Genomic DNA, 18,381 nt, shown 5'->3' with positions numbered 1-18,381 from the left:
GTTCCTTTTCGGCCTCACCATATCCTGCGTTCTTGTGTGGGGAGCGGGAGCAGAGACCCCGCAGGCCTCCCTGCACGACAAATGGCGCAGCGAGCAGGGTATGGTGCCGGCTGAAACTCTCCGGAATATACTGGAGCAGTTTACATGTATAAAAGCTCAGCTTTGTAAGCGGAGTATGGTGCCGGCCAAAACCTACCAAAGCATGGTGGAGCGGTTTGTTCGTGTGAGAGCCCAGCTTCGGGAGGCCCGCGAGGAGCTACGCCGGGAGCGGGAGGCACGATCTGCCTGGGAGACTCGAGCCTCCAGATGGCACACCTCCCACTTGGCCATGGACGGCATTGCCTTCATTTTGGTGATATGCTGCGGCCTTAAGTTCCGAGGGTGGTGGACATCTTACACCGAGGCCTCCACCCACTCAGACACCTGGCACGGTGAGCAAGATTCCGACCAGGTAGGAATGGCGTCTGACTCTGGGCAGGAGGATGTGTGGCCCCCACACAGTGTACGGTGTTCAGCGGCCACTGTTCTCAGGAGTTGGACCCCCAAGGAGGGGTGGGAGGACATGGACGGCTCTCCGACCAGTGTGGAGAGGGCCCTGCAGGCTCTGGCTGAGCGGTTGCCAGAAGAGGAGAAGGCTACAGCCGGCCGCGTGGGCTGGATGTTCCTCACGGCCTTGAGTCTCAACACAGAAAATGGGCTTAATGAAATGGCCCGGGTGCCGAACCAGGTGTCCCGGTTGGAGGTGCTGGAAGCCCGGGTCCGCCTGTTAGAACAGGGGCCCCAAGGTGGAGACTCTGAGGCAGAGGCGGAGGAAGCCAGTGGAGACAATGTAGCTCCCAATCCCCAACCCCGGCCAATCTTGAAGCAAAGGGTAAAACGTGAGCAACCTTTGGGCCCCGGGGGCGTTGCTGCCAGCAACCCAGCTGTGACTGAGTTCACAACCTACACCCCTTACACTCCCACTGAGTTGCAGGAGCTGAGGAGGCAGTGCCGACAGCGCCCTGGAGAGCCAGTCTCGGCTTGGCTATTACGTTTATGGGATGAGGGAGCAGACAGCATTCTCTGCTCCCCAGGCGAGATGGAAAAGCTAGCCTTCGTGACAGTGCATCCGTCCCTGCGACAAAGGTTACAAAACTGCCATAGGTTGGCCCAAGACCAGGGCAACCATTCTCTAATGGCGTGGCTCACTGCTGCAGTACGCACAGTATGGGGACAGGCTGGCGAGCTGCCAGACACTGTGAGTCAATGGCAGTCATATACAGAATTTACACAAATAATCCGTGAAATGGGTATGAGACATGCTATTTTTAACCTCAACATGCAGGGCCCAGATGACGAGCTTTTTACTGCCAGCATAAGAGATCTGGTTTTGGATACTGCACCTGCGAGTGCTTTTGGATCCTTGGTTGCTATTCTTACACCGTATGTAGGGCGACGGATCCATGAAGTTACAACTGCCATGGCCACCCTAGGGGATGTTGAAAGCCGGAGGTGAAGGAAGTTAAGACAGGAGGTCCGCACAGTTGAAACCTGGAAGCCCAAACCAAAGGTAAAGGGGCGAGGTCGTGGGCCTCAGAAAGTAACACGCACACAGATGTGGTGTGATCTCGTGGCAGCAGGGGTCGACAGGAAGAAAATAGACCGACAACCCAATGCACTCCTGCTGGAACTTTGGAAACAGTTGCGTCTGGAACAACAATTCTGGAGAAGCATAAAGGAGGAGTCTGGGAAAGTGCGACCCGTGTCCCTCCAGGACTTCATGCAGCCGCTTGAGGCTGACCCCTTGCAGCTTGATTAGGGGTGGGGCCAAGGTACCCGGTCAGAGGGGATGAGCAGGGACCGGAGGCCCCACATGGAACTGTCCATACATTGGTCCCCTTCGAATGTACAGAGGGTTTTGGCTCTAGTTGACACTGGCGCCGACTGCAGTCTCGTTTATGGGAACCCAGAACTGTTCCCCGGACCAGCAGTCTGCATTGATGGCTACGGGGGAAATACTGTGACTGTGAAAGCCGTTTCCTTACCACTGGGTATAGGAAGGCTCCCTCCTCGTACCTACAAGGTTTATGTCTCCCCCGTTCCGGAGTATATTCTAGGGGTGGATGTGCTACATGGCCTCAGCTTACAGACGTCGGTAGGAGAGTTCCGTCTCCGGATCCGGGTGGTGAAAGCGGTGACACGTGGGCATGCTCACCACCCTCCTCAAGTGTTGCCACAGCCCTGGCGCGTGGTTATAGTACGACAGTACCGCCTGCCAGGAAGACAGGAGGAGATTGGACGTACAATATTGGAATTGGAGAAGGCACATATTGTGAGGCCAACGCACAGTCCCTTTAACTCCCCAGTATGGCCTGTCAAGAAGCCAGATGGGACCTGGCGAATGACTGTGGACTATAGGGAGTTAAATAAGGTGACGCCACCCTTGCACGCTGCAGTGCCTTCAATTCATGATTTAATGGATCATCTGACTGTCCGCCTGGGGACATATCACTATGTAATGGACTTGGCCCTGGCAGGTCAAAAGCCCCCACTGTCGGTGGTTGGGCCTGATAGCCCCATGGGGGGCCGGTTTGACTCATGATTTGCAAGTGACACCAGGGGTGGTGGCTGAGTGGCCACCGCAAGTGACTAATATATGGAGGTCCTGATACCGGGGTGATTTTGCGGGGAACCTATGTGCTCTCACTATGGACTATTATGGGGTCCCCTGTTCTGTTATATGTTGAAACTATGCAAGGGACCCCAAGTACTGCCATAAAAGTCTGGTACCACAAACCGGGAAAGGTGCCAGTGGCAGCGACCCTCATTTCCTAGGACAAAAAGCTAGCGTGTATCCTCCCAGATGGAAGGGATTTGCCATTGTTGGTTCCTAAGACTACCGTTTCTTTTCGTCCGTAGGTGTCAGTAGGCTAATATGACACAGGGACCCTCGTGGAAGACGCTTGTCGCGTAGATTGTGAGGCGAGAACCTGTAGGGGTGGAGTGTGGGGGCAGAGCCCCAGAGAGTAGTTTACAGGCTCTCGGCCTCACGTGGAGGGGTGCTGGCTCGGGTGGTGGATGGCCGTCGGCTGTGGCTGATTGGCCGTCGGCTGTGGCTGATTGGCCGTCAGCTGTGGCTGATTGGCCGTCGGCTGTGGCCAGTTGGCTGATTGGCTGCTGGTATAACTGCTGCGGCTACTGAGGAAAGCCGAGGACTGCTGAGGATTGCCGAGGAGCCGAGCAGAGCCAAGGAAAGCGGAAGAGGCGAGCTGAAGAGAGCGGAAGAGAGCGGAAGAGTCGAGGAGAGTGGAGGAGAGTCGTCCTTCGGTCTGTTGGCGGAAAGGCGGACGGCAGGTTGAGCGTCCGATGGGCCCAGCCTCCAGTGAGACCATAGTGGTATGACTCCCCTACCTATGGCTCCGTGGGTCTTCCTTTTCAGCCTCACCATATCCCGCGTTCTCTTGTGGGGAGTGGGAGCAGAGACCCCGCAGGCCACCCTGCACGACAGATGCTCAAAAACTGACCCACCGAGGAGTGGACTCTGTGTGCAAAGGCTGCCCCTCGTGTGTTCCACTCAGTTTCTCAAGGAGTACTCAGTGTCTCAAATGCTGACTGAATGAATGATACCCACCTCTTGTAGTTCTCCTTGTACTTAAGTTATCATTAAGGCTTTTGAAAAAAGCAGTTGACCATGGTGCTTAGTTTTAGCTTTACTACAATCTACTGTTTGCAGGCCCAAACAGAACTAATCATAAGCCTGATCGCTTTTGAAATTTATTTAGTAGGTTCTATCTGTAGTAAAATGTAGGTGTTTCAACTTAAAAGACAATGTGTTACAAGAAATACAATCATAAATTATCAAGCTTCCAGGGAAACAGTTCTTTCACTTTTGCAGGACAGTTAAGGAGCCTTCCTTGAGCGATTTCACCATCATACAAACCTCACCAATATTACACATATTGGACGAGGTTTGTAACAAGGAAATAGACCAGTTTAATGCCATGTACTTTTCAAATGCATCTCTTTTCCATGATGTCACAAGATATTTTACTCCTTTTGTTTTCGTGCACAAGCATGCAAATATGTGCTTTAATAAGTACACTAAGTCAGAGTTAAGTCTATTGCTGTATCTTCTTGAGTTGTAATCTCCTCCTGTCAGATTTATCAAAACTAACAAAATCAGTTGTTCGTTTTTGTTTTCCAGAGAAGCTTCTACAGATACAAGTCTTAGCTTTACACAATCCTTAGGGTGTTTTTCTGACCTTTGGAACAGGAAAGCATTTCATTTTTTTCAAGGTGCTTAAAACACTTGGTAAAAAGTCAGGATTCAAGAACTTTTACAGGGCGTGAGGGCAGGTGCTCTGATGTGGGATGCCTTTTCGGAGACTTGGAGTTTGTCAGTACCAAAGTCCTTTCAGTTGTACCTAAGGCAGGGGTTTTTATTTTAGCATAATCTTGGCCATAAATTCAACACATGTTATTACTATATCCTAGTGAGCTTTCCAGGCTAAAGCTAAGGCAGCCACCATGCTGAATGCGGTTAAGGGCACCTACTGGTGAGAAAACGTCTTTAAACATTTCCTCATTCTGTGACTGCATGACCTGGTCCACGGCTTCCAAGATGGGAGAAAGATGTGCCGAAAACACATAGTAATATCTTCAAAAGAAATCGCTTACGGGTTAAGAACACAGATTTTGGAATCAAACTGCCTGACTTCAAATTCCAGCTCTATCTTTTCATGTGCACACTAGGCAGAAAGTGAAATTTGTAGAAATCTTATTCTTTGCATTAAGAGCAAACCACTTATAGGCTAGAAACTGTAGGCATGAAAAATAATGTTCCTCCCACCTTTCTAACTTCTGACTGGACTAAGAAAATTAACATGAGGCAGACTAACAGGAGAAAATGACCTAGCATTATGTATGTACATACGGGGTTTCCAAAAGAATACGAGACTCGAGGACTCATGGGACAGTTGAGGCTTGTGTGCCGTTGTGGACTAAGGAGAGGGAGCAGGGGTCTGGGACTTCAAAGAGAAAGTAGGCAGTTCAGGAAGACGAGAATGAGCAAACGTGTAAACAAACTCATGCGGGGCCACCCAGAAACAATGGGACACAGAGGGGAATGGAACACATACACTTGCTTGGATGCTCCCTGTCGGCCACACTTAATTCATGTGTGCTGAGTGAATATGCTAAGGTTGCCTTCCTGAGGCAGGTTCTGGTACCTGATTCCTTCAGGCAGGGAGGGCGGAGGGGCAAAGGCTCCTTCTGAGTCTTTTGTCTCTTAAAAATAACCATCTTGAATAATCGGTATCCCGAAAGGCATATTTTGGGGTGAGAAACTCCGGGCCCCTCAGTCCTGCCTTTGAAACTTTGAATAAGTCTCTCAGTCCAAAAGCTAAATTAGTAGATTGCTCCATATTTCATTGAACCAATTACTCAGTCCTGAGAATAGCTCAGTTCAGTTAAATCATGTCTCATTTCAGGAGGCAGTGATGCAGGTGGTCTCCTAAAGTTAGGCCTATATTGTGGAGGCAAACAATCAGGTATTTAATAAGAGGCATTTTTATGGAAACAAAAGAAAAAGGTTAATGATTAGAGCAAATTATAAACCAGTTTCTGAGCTTGGAGGCTATGAGTCAAGATGTCAGGCTCAAAGCATCTTTGCAGTTTAAAATGTCTCTAATGATGTTATCAGGTGTTCAGGCAAACTTTCTAAGTGGCTTATACACCAACAGGCACAAAGATTGTCCATGTATGAGCTGTTGTGGTGCTTTCTCCAAAGTTTGTATCAAGCTGTCTAGTTGCCATTCACAGAGCTTCAGGAAAAGGGGCGGTTTTAGTTCTCAGTGATTCCAAGTCAAAAGGATGGGAGGAAATTGGAAATATTAGTTTGGAGAGTTGCAGCCAAATGTTAGAGGATCCAGTTTACAGATAAATAACAAAAATCTCAAAGAAGTTAACAAGAGTAGAATTTAATATCCGTAAGTGTATTATACTTTCTACTAAAACACAATTTTCTTCTCTAAAATTACCTTCCATTTTTGCCAAAGATAGCCAAATTAAGACTAATTCATTTGCAAATAAGTCTAGTTTCAATAAACTTGGCCTGTTTGTTTTTATAAGTACAAGAATACCAATTGATCATATAGGCTTTTTTCAATCTGCGTTACTGGCATTGTTCATAAGGAATCTCTAGATTGGACTTTAAAAGGCCTCTGAAGGCCAGAAAAATGAAGCCAAAGACTTTCCATCTGATTTTCCTTGCAATACCTATAGATTTGGGTGAATTCCTGTTTTCTTGAAGTCCCTAAAATATCTTGAGTTTCCTGCACTTGCCAGGAAGTGACATTCCTTACTTATCTGGTAGGTTGCTGGGAACCCTGTAAGCAAGTTTCCAAGCCAATATTTCTAAGTAGGCTTTATTGGCTTTTATAGTCAATCTAGTTCCTGAAAATTTTCTCATAATATCTGAGTCTATGCATCTCTCTTTCAAATATAACATTCCTGTCAGAGCCTTGGTAATATAACCAATGTTTCCAATTATGTCCTGTTACAAAGAGAACAGATTCTTATTGAACTTATGCAAATAACAGTATTGTCATGAAAATAAGAATACTCAATAAAAGTGTCTGAATTCTGGAGGAATGAGGTATGGAGAAAGAGATAAATGCTTCAATTCTGCTCACAAAAGTATAATTTACCAAACTGCTCTAAGTCCTAGGTAGCTTAAGAGAAACAAGTTTCCTTATACCTGGAAAACATCAGCAATGTTCCAAACAAAAGTCACAAAAAATTAATCATCCTCACCAGTGGATAAAATAAGGCTTGTTCTGCTTGAATCCAGTTTTTCCATTGGTTCTCTCGATCTTGCCTGATGATTGAGGTTGATATGGGGAGTGATAATTCCAAAAAGTTTATAAGTCCTTCATCAAGGCTTCTATGATTTACTCAGTGAGGTGGGTTCCTTGATCTCTAGAGATTGTAGAAGGTGGAAAATATCTTTTCTAACAGTTTCTTTGACACTGTGAGGGCATCAGCCTTGCAGCAGAGGAAAGCTTCAACACATCCAGAAAATATACATGCAACAGCAAAACCATATCGAAAACCCATACTAAATGTTGAGTGAAGTCCAACTTAAATGTACTGTGATGGATGAAGGAATGCAAAAAACAAAAAATGGGGTTTCCCAGGGAGCCAAGAAGAACCAAGCAGCCATCTTGAGTTTCCCATAGCCACAACTATTCATTTAGTTTACAGCCCTTGTTTACCCATACAATATACCTTAGAAGTTTGTCTAAACTTATTGCACAATGCACCCCATGCAATTTAAGTTGTCAAATAAGCCTAATTAGTTTAATTTTTCTCTTTTATAAAGAAAGAGATTCTTTGAAATGTTCCAGTGGCCCTTTTTGGAAACTCTCAAAGTTATTTTCAGGTTAAGAAAAAAGATTTTATTTAAATTCGAATTTTGGGAAGTTTGTCAAGCATAATAAAATTTGACTGAAAAGATCACAGGTCATTATGAAACAATAATTAACCCACTTTAAAAAAAGTGACAATAAAAGAAACATGGTGGCATTAGGGGTTCTCCTTGATATCTCCCCTTAAAGTTACAACAAATTGAACAGCTGTAATTCAACAAAGGATTCCCTACACAACACACAAACCTATCTGAGAGCTCCACACGTTGAAACAGCTGAAGGTAGCTGAGTAGGGGGAAGTAAGGGAGGAAGGAAAGGAGAAGTGCAGAGATAGAGGGCTGCAGGCCACTGCCTGGAACTCACTGTGGTCCTGGGAGGGGAGAATTGAGACTACAGGTGCACTCTCTGTGGCCACAGCAATTCTGCCTGAGGGATCAGCATATAATATGGCAGAGGCCTTAGGGAAAAGACTGAATACAGAAGTGGGACAGCTTCAGTTTAACAGGCCTCACTGCCAGGCAGAAAACAAAGCCATAGAGCCTGGTCGCTTCTCCCCACCATCCCAGAGCTTGCCTCCCCCACTCCCTCCCAATGTTAGCAGTGGGCCCCAGAAAAAAATGGTAGCAATGTTGCATTAAAAAGCAGAATGTCTACAGCCCTGAGAACTGGAGAGACAGTTCCTAGCAGCAGACACACAGCGTGGCTTATCCCAGTGACAAGGGAGGAGCTATAGGAGTGATGCAGCTGTGGTCTGGCAGTCACCATTACTTGGAAGAGAACTAAGCCACAAACACATCAGCTGCCTCTCCCAGCCCACCCCGCCCCCTTCTTTCACAGCTGATTGCAGCAGGGGCACCCCAGGCTGCTGAGGCACACAGCTCAGCATCTCGCTGCAGGGACAGCACTGAGATTTCAGAGGCTCAGAACCCCATTGCCTACCACATCCTCCCATGGGGGTGGAGCACTGAGACCGAGGCAACCTCGCCACAGAGGAGAAGCACACCTCCCCAGGAAATCTCCCATCATGTGAGAAACCTGAACAGCGTAAGAGAAAATAAAATGCTTCAGCACGAGAAAACATAAAACACTCCAGTGCTACCTACTGGAAAGCAAAAGACCTCTGTATATTAAGGTGCACAATTCAGTCCTGTAGATGCCCAAGAAGACAAATAATCCATTAATTACCATAAATAACCAAGGTAACAAGGCAGCTCAGAAAGAAAATGAAAAATCTTCAGAAGATAAACTTAAAGACATGGAAACGTGACTTAAATGACAGAGAATTCAAGATTGCAGTTCTGAAAAAACTCAGAGATGCAAGAAGACTCATTTGGGCAGTTTAATGAACTCAAATCAAATCAACAAACAAAATGAATATTTACCAAAGAGATTAAAACTTTAAAAAGAAATAGAAATTCTGGAGTTGCAGAACTCAATAAAACAGATGAAGAATGAAATAGCCAGCTTAGGAAGTAGAACTGACCAGATGGAGGAAATAATTAATGATATCAAAGATGGAAATCTAGGAATGTCGCAGATGTAAGAAGAGAGAGAGACTTGAGGGTAAAAGAAATGAAAGAACTCTACAAGAACTATCTGACTTCATCAGAGAGAAGAATATAAGAGTGATGGGTATACCAGAAGGAGAGGAGAGGAAGACGGGAACAGAGAGTCTATTCAAATAGTTGACGAGAACTTCCCAAACTTAAGGAAAGAACTGAACTGCTGAATCCAAGAAGCAAACAGTACACCTAATTACCTCAATCCTAGCAGGCCTTCTCCAAGGTACATTGTATTGAAGCTGTCAAAAATTAATGACAAAAAATAAAATAAAAAATAAAAAAAAGAATTCTCAAGGAAGCCAGGGAAAAGAAGACAGTAACCTACAAAGGAAAGCCCGTTAGATTATTATCAGACTTTTCAGCAGAAACTCTACAAACCGGGAGGGAATGGCATCAAATATTCAAACTATTGAAAAAGAGAAATTACCAGCCAAGAATAATATATCCTGCAAAATTATCCTTTAGATATGAAGGAGGAATAAAGGCTTTTCCAGATATACAGAAGCTGAGGGAATTTTCTGCCACAGGCCTGTGTTACAGGAAATACTGAAGAAGGCTATTTGACCTGAAACAAAAAGACAAAAGTATACAAAACTATGAGCAAGATTACTAACAGATAGAAATAGGAAATGGCAACCCCTACACAGAACAGGGCACTATGCACTTAACATAAAGAGTAAAAGAGATAAAAACCAAAAAAAGAAAAAGAGAAGAAAACAGTTTGCTACTGCAACTAAGAAATGAACTCACAGCATAAATAGGGATAATTTGTGACAAAAATATAAAAGCAGAGAGGGTAAAGGTCTGAATTTGCCAAGGGGAATGGAAATAAGATGTGTGCTGAAGAAAAAGGCCTACTATACATATGAAACTTTCTTTCACATAAACTTAATGGTAACCACTCAAAAAAACAAACAAAAAAAATCTAGAACTGAGACACATAAAATAAGAGGAAACAGAGGGAAAAAATCGTAGAATACCACTAAACTAACATAACAGACAGAAACACAGACAAAAGCAACAATAGAGACACTGAGCTACCAAAAAAACAAAAGATAGAATGGCTTTAGGAAATCCTCATGTATCAGTAATCACCCTAAATATAAATGGACTGAACTCACCAATAAAAAGGCACAGAATAACAAATTGGATCAAAAAACAAAACCCAACCATATGCTGCCTTCAAGAGACATATCTCAGTCACAAGGACAAATATAGACTCAAAGTTAAAGGGTGGAAAACGATACTCCAAGCAAATGGCATCCAGAGAAAAGTGGGTGTAGCCATATTTATATCAGATGAAACAGACTTCAGGATAAAAAGGTAATAAGAGACAAAGATGGACATTTCATAATGATAAAGGGGACTATACAATGATAAAGTGGAAAATACAATAAGAAGACATAACACTTGTCAATATATATGCTCCCAATCAGGGTGCACCAAAATATACAAAGCAACTACTAACAGAACTAAAGGGATAAACTGACAAAAACACAATTATAGCAATAGACCTAAATATGCCATTGACAGTTATACATAGACCATCCAAACAGAAAATCAGTAAGGAAATATCAGCCTTAAATGACACGTTAGACCAAATGGACATAATTGATATTTACAGAGCATTTCATCCTAGAACACCAGACCATACATTCTTTTCTAGTGTACATGGAACATTCTCAAGGATAGACCATATATTGGGACACAAAAGTAACCTCAGAAAATTTAAGAAGATTGAAATCATACCAAGCATACTCTCCGACCACAATGCTTTGAAACTGGGAATCAACTGCGAAAAGAAAGCAGGAAAAACCACAAATACGTGGAGATTAAACAACATGCTATTAAAGAACAATTGGGTCAAGAAGAAATAATAAGAAAGATCAAGGGGTGGCCGGATGGCTCAGTTGGTTAGAGCGTGAGCTCTGAACAACAGGGTTGCTGGTTCAATTCCCTCATGGGCCAGTGAGCTGCGCCCTCCACAACAAGATTGAAGGCAGTGAGCTGCCACTGAGCTTCTGGAGGGGCGGCAGGACAGCTCAGTTGTTTAGAGCACGAGCTCTCAACAGCAAAGTTGCCGGTTCAATTCCCACAAGGGATGGTGGGCTGTGCCCCTTGCAACTAAAGATTGAAGAAATGGCGACTGGACTTGGAGCTGAGCTGCGCCCTCCACAGCTGGATTGAAGGACAACGACTTGGAACTGATGGGCCCCAGAGAAACACACTGTTCCCCAATATTCCCAAATAAAAAAAATTAAAAAAAGACTTCTTACTTAGTAAAAGCTGTTAAAAAAAAAAGGGGGAGAGAGAGATCAAAAGATACATAAAAACAAATGAGAATGAATATACATCATATCAAAATTATTGGGATACAGCAAAAGCAATATTAAGAGGGAAATTTATATCATTACAGGCCTATCTCAAGAAACAAGAAAAATGCCAAATAAACAACCTAACATTACATCTTAAAGAACTAGAAAAAGAAGAACAAGTGAAACCCAAAGTCAGGAAAAAGAAGGAAATAATAAAAATTAGAGCAGAATTAAATGAAATGAAGAACAAAAAAGGCAATAGAAAAAATTAATGTAACAAGAAGATGTGGTACATATATACACAATCGAATATTACTTGGCCATAAGAAAAGATGAAATACTGATATTTGTGACAACATGGATCAATCTTGAGATTATCATGCTAAACGAAATAAGTCAGAAAAAATCAAGAACCATATGACTTCACTTATATGTGGGATATAACACTGAAAGCAACAAACGAACAAGACAAAGAAACAAAAACTCATAGACACAGACAACAGTTTAGTAGTTACCAGAGGGTAAGGGGTGGGGGGATCGTAGAAGAGTATAAACGGCATCAAGCGGTGGTGGAAGGAGAACTGACTCTGGGTGGTGAACACACAATGTGATATGTAGATAATGTATTACAGAATTGTATACCTGAAACTTATGCAACTTTACTAACAATTGTCACCCCAATAAAATTAATAAATAAAAAATTAAAAAGTGACAATAAAAGATTTCAAAGAAAAACAGAAGTTTACGTAATTGTTAGCAAAATGTTTGCTCTTACTATTGAGAAGATTCAGTTTTCTGAAGTTATCAAGGACCTGATTAAGACAACATAAAACACAAAATTATTTTTATAAAACATAAAATCTTTTCTTTCTAGGCGGAAAACTTTTCACAATATCTTATCAGCATCAAACCAACAGTACAAGATAACTGTCGTTTTAACAGAATGAAACAGGATCAAACTCTTAATTCTGTATCAGCTTTCTTTTGATATTTAAGTTCACTTAATTAAATTTATTCCAATCTTATTCGGCTTAACCACACAAAAAATTTCCTTTCTCAAGATTCCTTTCTATAAACCTTGTACAACTTTCCTTGTCCAATTTACCTTGTCTGTTGTTCTCTTACCCATTCAGAAATAACTAACTTATTTTAGGGAAAACCATTTTCTTATAACATCCTCAAAATGCTTTTCCATACCTTATACCTTCTATTACTAAAAACATATTATGTCCTTGCATTCGAAGTTGTTTCCCTCATTATTCCTAATAGTTTCAGTTATATTTATTGGACTTTTTAACCCCTAAAAACCTCAATTTATAATGAAAATTATGTAATTGTGAACTATTACATCAGTACTTTTTAGTTTGGAAAATTTTATAATTTCAAGAAACAGGCTCTTTTACTGGCAAATATATTTCATAATTTTTAGAAAGACATGCTTCCTCAACAAAGCATAAAACATATTCGTTAACAGATCTGAATTTATCTTTTAGTTTCTTTGTAATAAGAAAATTAGGTCAATTTAGACTTAATAATAATTCATGTTTCAGTATTTTATCTTATTTGGAAATGATCTATGTATTCAATAATTTCCATCATTTAAGTTAACAAAAGTCTAAAGTTTCAAGTTATGAAAGATTTTGGAATACTGTTTTGAAGTGCATATACCATATAGTTATTGTCAAAAGTTTCACCCATAATCTTTTATTTCTATTTATATATATTTAATTTATTCTTTAACAATTATATTTAGATTACTCATGAAAACTCTATGAGACATCAGATAAAGTCAGTTATTATCCCAAGCTATGTTTCCTGCTGACAAATTTTGTAATAGATAATGTGAACTTATTTTTGTAAACCCAGGTAAAATAAAAATATTATGTTTAATATTGATAACTGTAAAGGCGTGTCTTTTAACCAAACCAAACTTAAACCAGTTTTAATATCAAATATTTTCCCAGATCATGTGATCCTGAAAAGCATTTGGATTACTTTCTATTATTATTTTTTTGAGACTTTTTAAGTGCTTATTTGTTTACGCCAATTAAATAAAGCTCTTTTAGAAATTAGCATTACCATCCAGAGGTAGAAAATACCATGTTATATGTAAAACATACGGACCAACAAACACAGAGTTACTAATATTTATAGAGAAGACTTAAGATTTTTTTCACTTGCCTAATTTCCAAGAATCATTTGCATCTTAAGGAATGGCTCTTAGGTCCTAGAGAAGATGGGGGTAGAAAAATCTACTTCAGAAAGGCACAGAGAAAGTATCCAAGTTACAAGCTTCAGAAAATCTTTTCCTATCAGCCCCTGATAGAAGCCCATAGCTTCTGTTTTACATTATGTCTCCAGGCATCTTACTGATTCCCGTTTGGTGTGTCTAATTAATATTGCTGAAGGCCTTCTGCTTTACAATACTAGGTACTGGAAATGCTCCCCAATCAGATAAAAATTCCATCTCCATGATACAATCAGGTAGAAGACACAATCACTTCACTTAAAGCCAATTCAAATATACTATTTTTCCTAGGAACTTTTACCTTAATTTCATCAACTCTTTATGTTGCCTATCTAGAGTCTTCAAAAAGGCTTAATAAACAAGTTTCAGTTTGACAATGCGGGTGGGAAAAGTGTTCCTAAGCTACAATTACTATTCATGTCCACAAAACATTCAGGTAAAGCTAATATAGCTTCTTTACATAAGTCCTCTTTAAACACTATAATTTTTGTCGATGAAAAAGCATCCAGCCTAAGAAAAAGCTTGTAAGAGTTTATTTGAGCCAAAGTGACAATTGCCAGGAAGCAAAATCTCAACGGATTGAGAAAGTGCTCTGCAAAATGGCGGTTTGCAGCTTATTTTATACATTAGAATCCAAGGAGGAGTGTTACATGAAATTCACTGGTAGTAGATTAAGGGGGTGGGAGAAAGCAAAGTGGGAAAATCTCTGGGATTAGATAAAGGTAAATTGGAGAGACAGGTGTTTCTTTCACATAGGTGGGTACAGGATAATTAATAGTTGACTTTTTACAGCACATATAGAGATGGTAATCGTGGGACAAGAATAACAATGTGGGGTTATGTAGTTTCCTGCTCTGGTTGAGAAAAAAGGGATTACTGACATTCCAAGGGCAGGTTATCCTAGATGCAAAAAGACAATAGACATGCTCACTTAAGGTAAAGATTGACCTTTGTCAAGGAAGCTTCAGGCTAAAGATGTGACTTCCCGCTGGCCCAACTTAGTTAGGAATTTTTATGTTCATGCCATCCTATGTGGTTATTTTCAGTCTCCTGAGCTTGTCAGGTTTAACCTGTGCCCCCTTTTCCGTCTACATGTTCATAATCTTAACCATTACATTTTTACATTCTGCCAATCTCACTGTCATCTGAATCAGGGCTTCACCAGTAGGCTTTGGTACCACAGTTCATGCAGGCCCTGTACCAAGGAGTAACTTGATTAGCTGGCCTGACTGCTGCCCCAAGCAATTGCTGGTCACGCTTCTCATTGTAACCTGTGCTTCCAGGGATTTTTCCAAACTGGGATAAACAGAGTAGACTTATTTAGGGCCCTTTAGTGTTGAAGACCAGCCGGGTTCCTTTGGCCTGCGCAGCCTTTGCTAGTGTTGTATTAAAACCTTTGTCTTAACCCCATAAATATCTGTTTTATTTGTTCCATTATTAATTACCATCTAAAGATTTCCACCTTCCTGGGACAAGTCCTGTGACTTTCCCCATACAGTTTCCTCTTTGTTTTGCCCCATCGGTATTTTTCACTTCATTTCTCAATAACCATCTATAAATTTCCAACTTGTTGGGAAGCAGCATTTGATGCTCCCTTTGATTTTTCCCAATTCTCTTGTTAATTAACCTAATACCTTTATTAGTATCTATGAGACCTATGAAGGGAATCTGAGACAGCAAATTCAGTAAGGCTTCCCTAATTATTTTTGTTTGTAAGGCTAGTCGTTATATTTCCTGTATCCACTTTTAAAATTTGGTCTATAGATACCAATAAAACAGCTGTTTACAGAGAGCTCTCTAAAATATTTCCAATTTAAAAGTTTTTCTAATTCAAAGAAGCCATCATCAGGCCAGTGATGGTAGGATCTATTAATCTCAATAGTAACTCAAACCAATAACGCATTTTCTGGAAAGAGATAACTTGCCAGGCTTAGAGTAAATTTTTACTATAGACGCTACAGGTGTCCCTGCAGTGGGCACAGACAGTGCAGCCCTCGTGAGCTAAAACTTCACTCCCCAAAACAGACAAAGCAAAGACCTTTGTTGCATAGGCGGTTAGGATGGCATAGTGGGTCCCATGTTTCTGGTCTCTGATAAAAATGTGAGATGCCTCCAGCCACAAACCTGCTAATTTGTGGCACTGGGCAGGTGCTACTGGAATGGGATTTTTCCAGCACTCGCAAGTGACAAAGGCTGAGATTTCAAAGACCCTTTGTGGGCTGAGGTCTCTCACGACAAATTCCCTAAGAGCTGGCACAGTCAGACAAAAAAGATGCTTGGAACCCCAATCTGTTCAATTGGCCACCAGATGCACCCCAGTAAGGGCACTGTCCAGATGTTGGAGACCAGAGAAAAGATGTTTGCTGGTCACAAGCCAAGCTCTTAGGACACAGACAAGAGACATAGACAAAAAACAACAACGACAATCTCTGAGAGGAAAGATCAATAGAAAAAGAAAGACCCAGTGGTTGCTAGGCCCAAGAAGCTAGCTTCAGAAATACGTATTTTCTCCTGCCAATCAAAATTAGGAAGAGAGGAAAAGGATTCTCACCACTTGTAACTTTGGGAGGTTGACAGGTAAGAATGCTTATCTCCTGCCAGCTATAAGTCAGACTTCCATGATCTCTCAGTTGCAGCTGCCTCTGGGAGCTAGCAGTATTCCAGCCAGAGAGCTCTGTCTGGCTCACCAGAACTGTGGGGCAGAAAAATAATGTTCCTCCCACCTTTCTAACTTCTGACTGGACTAAGAAAATTAACATGAGGCAGACTAACAGGAGAAAATGACCTAACATTATGTATGTACATACGGGGTTTCCAAAAGAATACGAGACTCGAGGACTCATGGGACAGTTGAGGCTTGTGTGCCGTTGTGGACTAAGGAGAGGGAGCAGGGGTCTGGGACTTCAAAGAGAAAGTAGGCAGTTCAGGAAGACGAGAATGAGCAAACGTGTAAACAAACTCATGCGGGGCCACCCAGAAACAATGGGACACAGAGGGGAATGGAACACATACACTTGCTTGGATGCTCCCTGTCGGCCACACTTAATTCATGTGTGCTGAGTGAATATGCTAAGGTTGCCTTCCTGAGGCAGGTTCTGGTACCTGATTCCTTCAGGCAGGGAGGGCGGAGGGGCAAAGGCTCCTTCTGAGTCTTTTGTCTCTTAAAAATAACCATCTTGAATAATCAGTATCCCGAAAGGCATATTTTGGGGTGAGAAACCCCAGGCCCCCTCAGCCTCCCCTAGGGATTATGGTGTTTGAGAACCTCCTGTTACTGCAGATCTGTTTTCAGCTACTCCCCATGTTGGCACTGCTTTAGTACAAGGGATCCAAGACATAATAAATCTGCTAGCAGGTAGGTTTTGCCCTCAGTTTTATCTTACAGTTTATTGTTGCTGCTCTTGCAATTAATTCAGCTTTAATTTTTACATAAGACAGGCTCAAACAACAAGTAAGGATTATCGTTCAACATAGATAAAATGTCATTCCACCAATGCTACTCCATTCATGATGCCCTGGGCTTCATTGCTCTAATTGTTCTGTTACTTGTGCAGGTGTCTTCAGACCCACTAGGAGACACAGACAGTCACCCTCCACTTACCTCCCCACACAGAATGAGATCTCTCCTTTGGGTAGTAGTGCTATGCATGGAATTCAGAACAGAGTGATTCAATGGCCCAGTCCAAACAAACTGGGAAGGGTTTTCTTCTTTGTAAACTTACTCCTCATCCTAAGCCTGATGGTCATACAAAACAGTGGGCAGGTTGGTCTCTGTGCCTCGATTTTCTCATTAATAAAAAAAGGATAATTGTACCTCCTAATGAGGGTATCAGTAGGATAAATTACATAAACATGTAAAAGTTCATAGCCCACAACCTGGCACTATTCTTGCTATTACTATTACTGTGTTACTGTTACTCTTGTTTTTATATAACCTGTTTCTGTCTACCACTGTGTGTGTCTTCTTTAGTTCTGGCTGCTAACAGAATGCCATAGACTAGGTGGCTTAAACTACAAACATTGATTCCTTCCAGTTGCAGAGGCTGGGAGTCCAAGATGAGGTGCTAACATGATCAGAGTCTGGTGAGAGCCCTGGTCCTGGTTTATAGGCAGCGAACCATCTCCTCGGTGTAATCTCACATGGTGGGCACAGATGGGCTAGCTCTGTCCCTCTTACAGGGGTACCAGTGCCATCATGGAGGTGCCACCCTTAAGATCTAATTACCTCCCAGAGGCCCCACCTCCTAATACTACGCCATTGGGGGTTAGGGTTTCACCATATGAATTTGAGGAGAATACAGTAGCCATAAGACCCTGTATCTTGGGCAACTGAGCTGTTCCCTGTTACTTCTAGGAGGGAAGAGGAAAGGGACAGAGCACCTAATTCGACTCCTCGTTGTGTCTTCCATGAGACCTGACCCGCAGTCCAAAGCATAACAGACTCCTTCCAGGCTTAGATGGAAGACACAGTCTGCATTATAGGAAGCATGTCTGCATTATGTACCAGTGCACGTACAGCACTACAGGCTTTGTTCGATGCCATCTACCTGTCAGAAGAATCATTAGCAAGATCCTTACTAATTAGCAAGATCCCAGTTTGATGTGGAGATACGCTGCTAGGAATGTTTGCTTAATAACCACTGCACCCTGGAGCACAGAATTTGGTCCGACTTCAGCGGGCACATTCCTTAACATTAGGGTACATTTTCTAGCAGAAAATTAGAACACCAAGAAAAATGTATTTTGAATGGATAGGACTTAATGAGAATCTGATTTTTTTTCTTTACTTCATTAATTTATAATCTAGTTGCATAGTGAAAATCAAAACTGGGTATATTAAACTAAATGTT

The 18,381-nt window shown here is 42.0% G+C and overlaps 1 protein-coding gene across 7 annotated transcripts in view; it reads left to right on the top strand.

Moving 5' to 3' along the window:
* EIF4E3 (eukaryotic translation initiation factor 4E family member 3) overlaps window positions 1–18,381 on the top strand; it is a 109,673-nt gene that overhangs the window by 62,437 nt on the left and 28,855 nt on the right. The gene's annotated exons all lie outside the window — the stretch shown is intronic.

Source organism: Rhinolophus sinicus, chromosome 5 (assembly GCF_057876585.1).
Source record: "Rhinolophus sinicus isolate RSI-liver-muscle chromosome 5, RSI-T2T, whole genome shotgun sequence".
NCBI classification, from domain to species: Eukaryota; Metazoa; Chordata; class Mammalia; order Chiroptera; family Rhinolophidae; genus Rhinolophus; species Rhinolophus sinicus.
The sequence above is the reverse complement of the archived record's forward strand: the minus strand, read 5'-3'. Positions and strand labels throughout refer to the sequence as shown.